At 45.5% G+C, this 10,386-nt stretch overlaps 5 pseudogenes; all 5 read right to left on the bottom strand.

Annotated features, from left to right (window-relative positions):
- Window positions 1–245: 245 nt before the first annotated feature.
- LOC141267768 (5S ribosomal RNA) lies at window positions 246–365 on the bottom strand (annotated as a pseudogene).
- A 621-nt stretch (window positions 366–986) lies between these two features.
- On the bottom strand, window positions 987–1,105 carry LOC141269707 (5S ribosomal RNA; annotated as a pseudogene).
- A 931-nt stretch (window positions 1,106–2,036) lies between these two features.
- Window positions 2,037–2,156, bottom strand: LOC141268625 (5S ribosomal RNA; annotated as a pseudogene).
- Window positions 2,157–2,777: 621 nt separating this feature from the next.
- LOC141268594 (5S ribosomal RNA) lies at window positions 2,778–2,896 on the bottom strand (annotated as a pseudogene).
- A 942-nt stretch (window positions 2,897–3,838) lies between these two features.
- On the bottom strand, window positions 3,839–3,958 carry LOC141267951 (5S ribosomal RNA; annotated as a pseudogene).
- Between the last annotated feature and the right edge of the window lie 6,428 nt (window positions 3,959–10,386).

Raw genomic sequence — 10,386 nt, 5'->3', positions numbered from 1 at the left:
CACGGCCCCGGGTGCTTTTAACGCCATCATTTCCACGCGGCGAGCTGCGGAGTCAATAAGCACTCCTAGCCGTGACAAGGAGCTCGGTGTCAGGCCTGCGTGAAGGCGGCGGGGTAGCATACTTAGCTGCCAACTGGCTCAGAGGCCTTGGGGCTTCCATCATCTAAGTTACTTAAGGTCGGTGTCCGGCAAGGCGGCGGTCCATGCTAGCCGAGCTGGGCAGTAGGGCAAAACGTCATCAAAATGGTCTACAGCACCCGGTGTTCCCAGGAGGTCTCCCATCCAAGTACTGTCTGAGCCCAGCCCTGCTTTGCTCCCGAGATCAGACGAGATCGGGCGTATCCAAGGTGGTATGGCCAGTAGACGCTGCTCGATCCATCGCTCGGCCAGCCTTTCTCAGGATCGCTTGGTGGCGAGCAATCTGGCCGTGACGGGGCGGGCTCCGAAGGGTCCATGCAAAGTCTGTGCCGTCCCTACAGGTGTGGTTTGTTTAGCAGTGATTCACCCGCCGCATCAGGTGTCTTCAAAAATGTCTCGGCGCAGGGTCTCCTGCAGGCTAAACCCTTCATCACGGTAATGTGACAGAAAGAGCAAGCTGGACCCGTAACTTGGGGGCGGAGCGAGACGTCCAGGGGTGAATGAAGGAAGAGGGTGAGATGGTTGCCAGTGACTTTGAGCTGCTCTTCAGGGGGGAGGGTCGTGTTGCCTGCAAAAGTCTTCTGCTTGGGGTTACCGGTGGTTGCCTCCAGCCACGCGGGAGACGCTTGTCCTGGTGAAAAGGAGCCTAGTATTAAAAGTAAAGAAGCAACAATGCTGGAGGCCCACGGTGATCAGAAGGATGCTGGTATTTTGCAGAGATGAAATAGCGCAAGAGAGAAAGCAAATGAAAAAAAGAAAAGAGAATGAATGTGTGCACTTGTGAAAGGGAATGGAAAAAAGGCATAGAAGAGAGTGCCCCCTGCTGGTGGAAGGAAGGAAAAAGCAAAAGCCTACAGCACCTGGTATTCCCAGGCTATCTCCCATCCAAGTACTAACCAGACCCAACCATGCTTAGCTTCCAAGATCAGACAAGATCGGTCGTGTTCAGTGTGGTGTGGCCGTAGGCAGAAACAAGCCTCTCACTTGCTGCTTTTCTACTTTGACGTCTGGCTGCCGGCTGCTCTTTCCAGTGCTCAGCAAGACCAGGTCCTTTTGTGCTTTCCCTTTTCTTCAATTTTTTTGCTGGCTTCCTTAAAAGGTCTTGTAGACTCAACGCCCCACTCAGAGCCGCTGAGCTCACTGATCGGCTGCAGCGCTGTCGACGGTACGTCAGCTTCACGGCCAATGCCACAGGCCGGGAGCAGAGGCGAGACTCACCGGTAGACCCGGGTAGGGTGAGTAGAGCGCGGTTAGTTGCTTTCTAATAGGCTGCAGCCGGGGATTAACTTTTAATGAAAGGGAACAATCCCTTTGACTGTCTGCAGCACGCCACACCTAGGAAGCGCACTCTCACACACAAGCCAGCATGCACACGTGCTCGCACCTGACAACACCCCCTATCTGCACCTACAACCTCTCCGTCACCATGCGTCAGACTCTCCTGCCTGTTTTATGATTTCAGGGCCCTAGCAGGAATCACCCCCCCCCTCCCCAATTCCTTCCACATCTTCCTTGCCTTCCTTGCACTGAGGATAGCTCTTTGTCAGCCGTCTGGCTTGGTTACACAAGCTTCTTTGCAGAGAAACATGTTACTTCTGCTGGCCCTCGCTAGGCGGCCGGCATCAAAAACCTTCCCTGGGCACCTGCTGTAAGCCTGGCCCCTTCACGGCCCTGGGTGCTTTTAACGCCATCATTTCCACACGGCGAGCTGCGGTGTCAATGGGCACTCCTAGCCGTGGCAAGGAGCTCGGTGTCAGGCCTGCGTAGTAGCGTACTTAGCTGCCAACTGGCTCAGAGGCCTTGGGGCTTCCATCATCTAAGTTACTTAAGGTCGGTGTCCGGCAAGGCGCCGTTCCATGCTAGCCGAGCTGGGCAGTAGGGCAAAACGTCATCAAAATGGTCTACAGCACCTGGTGTTCCCAGGAGGTCTCCCATTCAAGTACTGTCCGAGCCCAGCCCTGCTTAGCTTCCAAGATCAGACGACATCGGGCGTATCCAAGGTGGTATGGCCAGTAGATGCTGCTCGATCCATCGCCCGGCCAGCCTTTCTCAGCATCGCTTGATGGCGAGCAATCTGGCCGTGACGGGGCGGGCTCCGAAGGGTCCATGCAAAGGCTGTGCCGTCCCTACAGGTGGGGTTTGTTTAGCAGTGATTCACCCGCCGCATCAGGTGTCTTAAAAAATGTCTTGGCGCTGTGTCTCCTGCAGGCTAAACCCTTCATCGCGGTAATGTGACAGAAAGAGCAAGCTGGACCCGTAACTTGGGGGCGGAGCGAGACGTCCATGGGTGAATGAAGGAAGAAGGTGAGATGGTTGCCAGTGACTTTGAGCTGCTCTTCAGGGGGGAGGGTCGTGTTGCCTGCAAAGGTCTTCTTCTTGGGGTGACCGGTTGTTGCCTCCAGCCACATGGGAGACGCTGGTCCTGGTGAAAAGGAGCCTAGTATTAAAAGTAAAGAAGCAACAATGCTGGAGGCCCACGGTGATCAGAAGGATGCTGGTATTTTGCAGAGATGAAATAGCGCAAGAGAGAAAGCAAATGAAAAAAAGAAAAGAGAATGAATGTGTGCACTTGTGAAAGGGAATAGAAAAAAGGCATAGAAGAGAGTGCCCCCTGCTGGTGGATGGAAGGAAAAGGCAAAAGCCTACAGCACCTGGTATTCCCAGGCAGTCTCCCATCCAAGTACTAACCAGGCCTGACCCTGCTTAGCTTCCAAGATCAGACTTGATCAGGCGTGTTCAGGGTGGTGTGGCCTTAGGCAGAGACAAGTTTCTCACTTGCTGCTTTTCTACTTTGACGTCTGGCTGCCGGCTGCCCTTTCCAGTGCTCAGCAAGACCAGGTCCTTTTGTGCTTTCCCTTCTCTTCAACTTTTTTGCTGGCTTCCTTAAAAGGTCTTGTAGACACAACGCCCCACTCAGAGCCGCTGAGCTCACTGATCGGCTGCAGCGCTGTCGACGGAACGTCGGCTTCATGGCCAATGCCACAGGCCGGGAGCAGAGGCGAGACTCACCGGTAGACCCGGGTAGGGTGAGTAGAGCGCGGTTAGTTGCTTTCTAATAGCCTGCAGCCGGGGAATAACTTTTAATGAACGGGAACAATCCCTTTGACTGTCTGCAGCGCGCCACACCTAGGAATCGCACTCTCACACACAAGCCAGCATGCACACGTGCTCGCACGTGAAAACACCCCCTATCTGCCCCTACAACCTCTCCGTCACCATGCGTCAGACTCTCCTGCCTGTTTTATGATTTCAGGGCCCTAGCAGGAATCACCCTCCCCTCCCCAATTCCTTCCGCACCTTCCTTGCCTTCCTTGCACTGAGGTTAGCTCTTTGGCAGCCGTCTGGCTTGGTTACACAAGCTTCTTTGCAGAGAAACATGTTACTTCTGCAGGCCCTCGCTAGGCGGCCGGCATCCAAAACCTTCCCTTGGCACCTGCTGAAAGCTTGGCCCCTTCACAGCCCCGGGCGCTTTTAACGCCATCATTTCCACACGGCGAGCTGCGGAGTCAATAAGCACTCCTAGCCGTGACAAGGAACTCGGTGTCAGGCCTGCTTGAAGGGCGGCGGGGTAGCGTACTTAGCTGCCAACTGTCTCAGAGGCCTTGGGGCTTCCATCATCTAAGTTACTTAAGGTCGGTGTCCGGCAAGGCTCCGTTCCATGCTAGCCGAGCTGGGCAGTAGGGCAAAACGTTATCAAAATGGTCTACAGCACCCAGTGTTCCCAGGAGGTCTCCCATCCAAGTACTGTCTGAGCCCAGCCCTGCTTTGCTTCCGAGATCAGACGAGATCGGGCATATCCAAGCTGGTATGGCCAGTAGACGCTGCTTGATCCATCGCCCGGCCAGCCTTTCTCAGGATCGCTTGGTGGCGAGCAATCTGGCCGTGACGGGGCGGGCTCCGAAGGGTCCATGCAAAGTCTGTGCCGTCCCTACAGGTGTGGTTTGTTTAGTAGTGATTCACCCGCCGCATCAGGTGTCTTCAAAAATGTCTCGGCGCAGGTCTCCTGCAGGCTAAACCCTTCATCACGGTAATGTGACAGAAAGAGCAAGCTGGACCCGCAACTTGGGGGCGGAGCGAGACGTCCAGGGGTGAATGAAGGAAGAGGGTGAGATGGTTGCCAGTGACTTTGAGCTGCTCTTCAGGGGGGAGGGTCGTGTTGCCTGCAAAGGTCTTCTGCTTGGGGTTACCGGTGGTTGCCTCCAGCCACGCGGGAGACGCTGGTCCTGGTGAAAAGGAGCCTAGTATTAAAAGTAAAGAAGCAACAATGCTGGAGGCCCACGGTGATCAGAAGGATGCTGGTATTTTGCAGAGATGAAATAGCGCAAGAGAGAAAGCAAATGAAAAAAAGAAAAGAGAATGAATGTGTGCACTTGTGAAAGGGAATGGAAAAAAGGCATAGAAGAGAGTGCCCCCTGCTGGTGGAAGGAAGGAAAAAGCAAAAGCCTACAGCACCTGGCATTCCCAGGCGGTCTCTGTTAAATGGTTAATTATGGAAATTCATTTGGAATGTTAATCGATAATCATTTTTCTGAGTTCTATCCCTCAGCCATCGTGTCTAGTTGACATGCGCTATTTGTGTGTGTATTTTTGGTTCACTACCATATGTAGAACAGGTGTCCATACGACTGGCTATAAAAGCCCATGGTACAGAAAGGGGGGCTCTCTTGCTCTGCCCACCCCACAAGACACAGAATCTTCATGCTGAGAAGCAGATGACATGTAGGCCTGGACACTTGCTGGACAAAGACATGATTTACCAGCCAGGATCCAAGGAAAGAGGGTGAATCTCAACAATTAAGCTAATTATGGACTAAGGGACAATTACTTTATAACTAATTATTGTATGTACCTGCTGCAATCTGATTCTTTTTAATGGACAATCCAAGAATAAATAGATACATTTTTTTATAAGAATATCGTGATATTGATACTTTGAGAAGACCTCAGTAGAAAAAAATAATACAGGAAGAGTATTATTTTACAATGGTGATCCAGCCAGTCCTGTTTTTTTTTTTTTTAATTAAGTAAGTGAATTTCTTCCGTGAACAAGGGGGAAGTCCTGACGAGCTGAACAGCTGTTGTTCACGTGTCAGTAAATTCACTAGTTTGTCACGAGAAGCAGAAAGGACCTACAGACTGAGGAAAGACAGGAAGCAGAGGTACTAACAAGGAACAGAATCACACAGGAAAAGAATCAGACGAACTGAAGACAGGACGTGCTGATAAAGAGAAGCCAAGGAATCTTAAGGTAAGCAAAATATGGATATAATTTCTTCTTTTGCTAAACAAAGTAATATTAATTTCAAAGTTAATGTAGGAGATGACAGAAGTTTTGTGGCTCAGTTTATACAAAGAATGTGAATTGCAGAATTTACAGTTAACTTCTAAATTGGTAAATAGAGACAAACAGAAATTGAGAAATATTCTACATTTGGTAGATTTTTTTCATAGTCTTGTGTTAGAGATTTCTAAGCAGGAAAATAGTGTAGAAGTGTCAGACGGTGATACTGATTCTGACTGTAATGTGGAAAATGAACAAGAAGTAAGACACGTGTCTGTAACTGAAGGTGACCTTGGGTCTGACCAAGAGACGGACATACAGAAACCTGACATGGGAGGAGACATGACTGACATATGAGAAACCAACATACTAGGTGATGTGGGAGGAGACGTGAGTGACGTAGGAGGAACGGACGTACAAGAGCCACTAAAAATATCAGAGAATTCTGGAATTACCCAGGCTCAACTACAAATTAAAATGAGGAAAAATTAGCTGAAATTATACAAAATCATGCCAAAATATGATGTCAAAATCCATGCCTGTAGAAATTCATAAACATTTGAGAGCTTCTCTGATAAGTTTGATTTATCCAATGAGGAGAGGAATCAATTATTTAAAATATGGATTCCTGTGACATTGTCCAGACGTTTACATTTAATGCCCAGTGAAAATGACTCTCCTAATGGATGGGAAAATGATTCGGACAGATTAAGATATTTGATTTATTGTGTCAGAAAGGATTTTCCCAACATAGAAGATCTGCAGAAACTAAGGATTGGTAGGAAGGAATGTACATATACATTCATGTCCATATTTGAACGGTTGTACAAAGCTCTCATCAAAAATGGAAAAGTACAACATATGATAACAACTTTTGTACAAAAATTCAAATTCCTAAATTCAGTTTCCCAAGTTATGGCATCACAAAAAAATTCATTATTTGAATGTGCGCAGATGCTGGATTTTTTTAGAAAACATGAGAATCGTGAAAAGAAAATAAATCAAGCTAAATTTATAAAACCAGGAAAGGTAAAATCTTACCAAAAGCCAATATCAAACTCTCCTAGACTGAGTCATCCCCATAGTGAACTCTATCAAATACGCAGAAGATTTCATATATGTTATAAGCCATATCAGCCAGTGCAAAGATCCATCTCTCCACAGAATGAGTTAATTCTCAATCAGAACTGTGATTCTCTAAAAAGGAAAATGGCTGAAACTGATGGACAGAGACAGGTGAGACGACCAACTCACAGTGACGTCATGGAATGTGGACAGAAGAACAGGCAGTTCTCTGAGGTTTTGAAGGATAGAAAAATGTCTTTCCTAAATAGGGCGTTCCTGGAGATATTTGAGAGAGACAGAAGATTTGGTTTAGGAAGTGGCTAAGGAAAAACTGTAATTACAATGTTGTATCAAAATGTAATACAATATCTCAATATTTATTTATAATCTTATACAGTAAAATTGTAGTTACATAGTTTCTAATAGTTCATATATATATATATATATATATATATATATATATATATATATATACACTTGTCTAAGTAGAGATTGCGTATAATTGTATTTATATATACGTTTATAAAATATATATATATATATTAATTAATAAATTAGAACTTCATATATATAAATTTAAGTAGCAATATTTTGAATTACATTAGAACCAACCAATATATGTATAAGATATTTAAATAATTCTGTTTCTGTATGAATTTGATATTTAATTTTATTTTCTTATATTTCCTTAGAGTTTTCATTCCAAAGCAGGATTTGATCAAAGAACTCTAAAATGGATTTATTTCTTTATTCACACAGGAAGTGAAAAAATTGCATGATTTTATGTGTATAACATTTTAAAATAATAACAATATATCTAGTTGAACTATAATATATATGTAATACTTATCAATTCTTTTGTGTTGCTAATATTTTCTGTGCATGAAGTGTTCGTGCAAATTAAAGTAGCTTTACAGCATGACGTGTGACAGCTGCGGCCTTTGAACTTTGAGCTAATAGTATAGGATCCCACTCATTCTATTTTCAACTGATGTAACTTAAGACCGGACAGCCAGTGAAAAAAGAATCTAAGACAAGAGTTTTTTCAAGTGTCTGAAATTCCAGTGACTTACTCTCATATTATATAATATCTACTTGGGGAATATTCAAAGAAATATAAAGATATTCAATTGATATGGCAATGCGCATTAATAAATTGGGATACAACAATTTTGGGTTAAATATATATATATATATATATATATATATATATCTAAAACTTCATATGTGGAATGTTTGAGTTGAACAGATCTGTGAATGTCAGAGTGAAGGTGACAGATGAGTAAATCAGCAGCTGCTAAGTGTGATTGATGTGACAGAGACCTCGTATGTTTGTATGTTTGAAAAAATAAAAATGTTTCTTTATGTGAAGGTACAAAAATATATTTAATTCTGAGGAAATTATAATACATAATTAGGTATTATCTACATATATATATTTCTATATTTCTTTAATAATTATTATTTCTTGATTTAACTAATAGTGGATAAGGGCAACCACACATCAAAATGGTTTACAAAGCAAATTTATATTTAGAATAATTTTCCACATGATAATATTCTTGAATAACTATAATATTATTTTTAATGGTTACCTAAATAGGTACACACCTCTCTTTAGTCAAATCTATGCTATTCATCGATATGAAATTTATGCACAATATTTCTAGAAGAATAATTATTTTTAATTTGGTTCTGATATATACATAAATTTTATAAAATAATATTTTTGGTATAAAGGGGGAAAATGTGTTTTTGATCCTGATTACATAATCACTTTTGATCAATACTTATTTTTCACACATTTTAATAAAGAAGAAATAATAATAAGATACTATGGTATAATTAAGAAAGGTATTGCATGCAAATTTCTTATTTTTTTCTTTTTTAATTTTTTAATTCTCATTTGATTTTATTTGAGTTCAATATCTCAATTGAGAAAACACATTAATATTTAATAAAGTAATGTCTAATACTAGAGTATTGCTTCATTAAATATATATTGCTAAGGAAAAAAACGTTTACATTTTCTGAGTAAACACTAGTGTTGAGCCACCCCCGTAGTGTTCGAGTTCGGTTCGGTTCGTCGAACACCCGTGTGGTCGCCGAACTGTTCGTCGAACTGTTCGTCGAACACCTTCGAACACCGTTAAAAACAATGGCAGGCAAACAAAAACACATAGAAACACATAGAAAACACCTTCAAAGGTGTCCAAAAGCTGACAAACTGCTCAGAAGACACAACTAACACATGGAAAAGTGACAAGTACATATAGTCATGCGAAAAGAAAAGAGGTGGAGGAGTAAAAGGAGGGGGAGACACAGATATAGGCATGTCATGCCCTTCTAAAATCCAAAAAGTGAGAAGCCGAGACGGCCAGTCCGCTCCTGCCCGTGCCACCTCCGTGTCGCCGGGTTTGTGCCAGAGCCGCGGTGAACCCTGACGGCCAGCCCCCCTCTCCCAATACTGGTGCCTGTCCGCTGGGGGGTCGAGAGAGCCCCCCTGTGGTGGAGGCAGCTCTAAGCTTTTTAATTTAAATTGTCCCTCTAATTTGAATGAATACACTTTAAATCCATTTACAAGGATCTATTGGAGGGCAAGTCTCATGCCAGCAGCCGCGTAATTCCAGCTCCAGTAGCGTCCACTAAAGCTGCTGCAGTTAAAAAGCTTTTATAAGGATCGAGCTCGGCTGTCCACCGCAAGGCATCCTAGTGCCAATCCCAGCCCCTATGCCTTGGGGTGCCTCCTGATGCTCTTCACTAAGTATCCCGTGGTCCCGAAGCATTTCCTTTGAAAAAATTAAGTGTCCAAACTACAGGTGGTGTAGCTTGCTTAACAGCCGGGATAATCCGCTGACTAGCAGACACTGCTACTAGGCACAAAGTATTTCCTGGGCTAGATGCAGTTAAAAATTTGTAAGTAGATACTCTCGTTGGATGCTGAGAAAGCATTCCATAGAGTCTCCTGGCACGCCATATATGATTCTCTTAAAAAGCTTGGGGTAGGGGTCTAGGGGACCCTTTTATAGCCAAAATCACGGCCCTGTATCACAATACGTCACCTAGGCTGAAGATAAATGGAACTGTAGCACCGAGGGCTCGGTTGCTACAGACGTATTGCACCTCACCCAGAGGTGTGATATCTCACTCTCAGATAAGGATGGAGTGTGGATCAGGACCCGACACCTGCATGCATTACACCACATTGCCGTGGGGCAGGGCGACCAATATGCCCCTGAGATGGGCACGACAGTCCCTGTCCCTGGCTGGAGTGGGGGGAGGGAACACTGAGGAAAGGGAACCCTGCAGTGCAGGAGCAGGGAGGAAGCAGTTCCTGGGTGCATTGAGAAGGGAGTATAAAAGGTGGGCACCATCTTAGTTCAGTGCAGAGAAGTCTGAGCAGAAGTGGCAGGGAGCAGGGGCTCTGCATGAGCTCTGCTCCGGAGGCGGGCCTAGTAACAGAGGCCCAGGCCTGCAAGAGGGAGAAGGAAGGAAGAGGAGCGGAGAAGGCTCCAGGAACGAGGAATGAAGGGATCCCAGGGGTGCGGACGGGCGAGTCGCCACCGCACGCCCGAATCCACCTGCGTGGAGGGGTCAGGCCAAAGGGGGAGACCGGTCCCCGAACTAGTGGAGGCAGGAAACGACCCTCAGCTAGAAACCGGAGGCTCTGACATTTTATGTGGCGCAGCCCCTTGCTCCACCCGCTAGGAAGGCACCACATAGGGTCAGGGAAACTGGCGCCAAGTTTACCAAGAGGAGGCCCGAGGCAGCCGGACAGAAGTGTTGGTAAGAAAGGCCAGACAAAGGACACACAAAGGGGGTCCTGTGAAGCGCTCCAAAGTTATCTGGGAGTTGTCTGAGCCCCTCACCTGGTGAGCACAGTACGACGTGGGCAGCCGTTA

Source organism: Phyllobates terribilis, unplaced genomic scaffold (genome assembly GCF_046119375.1).
Source record: "Phyllobates terribilis strain yellow unplaced genomic scaffold, ASM4611937v1 Scaffold_4__5_contigs__length_816908805, whole genome shotgun sequence".
Classification (NCBI taxonomy): Eukaryota; Metazoa; Chordata; class Amphibia; order Anura; family Dendrobatidae; genus Phyllobates; species Phyllobates terribilis.
This window is presented reverse-complemented; position numbering and strand designations above follow the sequence as displayed.